The sequence below is a fragment of the Triticum dicoccoides genome, chromosome 1A (genome assembly GCF_002162155.2).
Source record: "Triticum dicoccoides isolate Atlit2015 ecotype Zavitan chromosome 1A, WEW_v2.0, whole genome shotgun sequence".
Taxonomy (NCBI): Eukaryota; Viridiplantae; Streptophyta; class Magnoliopsida; order Poales; family Poaceae; genus Triticum; species Triticum dicoccoides.
The window spans coordinates 58,863,290-58,863,919 of NC_041380.1; positions in this window are offsets into that span (position 1 = coordinate 58,863,290).

Here is a 630-nt window from a genome sequence, read left to right on the forward strand (position 1 = left end):
GCAGGAAAACCTTATTAAGATGATAACATAAAACCTTCTATCATGCTAATCTCAAACATGGAAATAGGTAAGTACATAAATATGATGAAAAGCAAGCAAGCTGATGCCTCCTCTGCTCCATATTGGCATGACAAAATACAGGACACCCATAATATTGTACTATAACAAACAACTAAGGACAAAATGCAGCAGAGCTTGCTAGCTGGTAACTAATCACAGAACAAGAAACATACCTTCATTGGTTGATTTGCTTGAGGATCCATTTCTTCTTCATCCTTTCAGGCAGCGCCATAAGAGCCTTGAACTTGCGGTCATCTGCTATGAGGATATCATAAGCTGCTAGCAAGCCATCATCATCCAGTCCCACAATTGCATTGAGAGCGTCAAGTATTTCTTCAGGAGAGGAGGGTTTCTCAGGAGGAGCAACTTGAGCGATATCAGCTTTGTAGGCACTGGTAAAATTATCCAGTTTCTCTCCAAGCATAGATGCAATTGAGTCATCCGATCGATATCTCTTCCTCTTCTGTTCCTCGCCGGTTTGGGTTGAAGATGTTGCGGCAGAATCAGTGTTGATGTTGTTGACATTCTCTGCAGCCATTTCCGCTGCACTTTCACCAGCAGTTCTGGCTC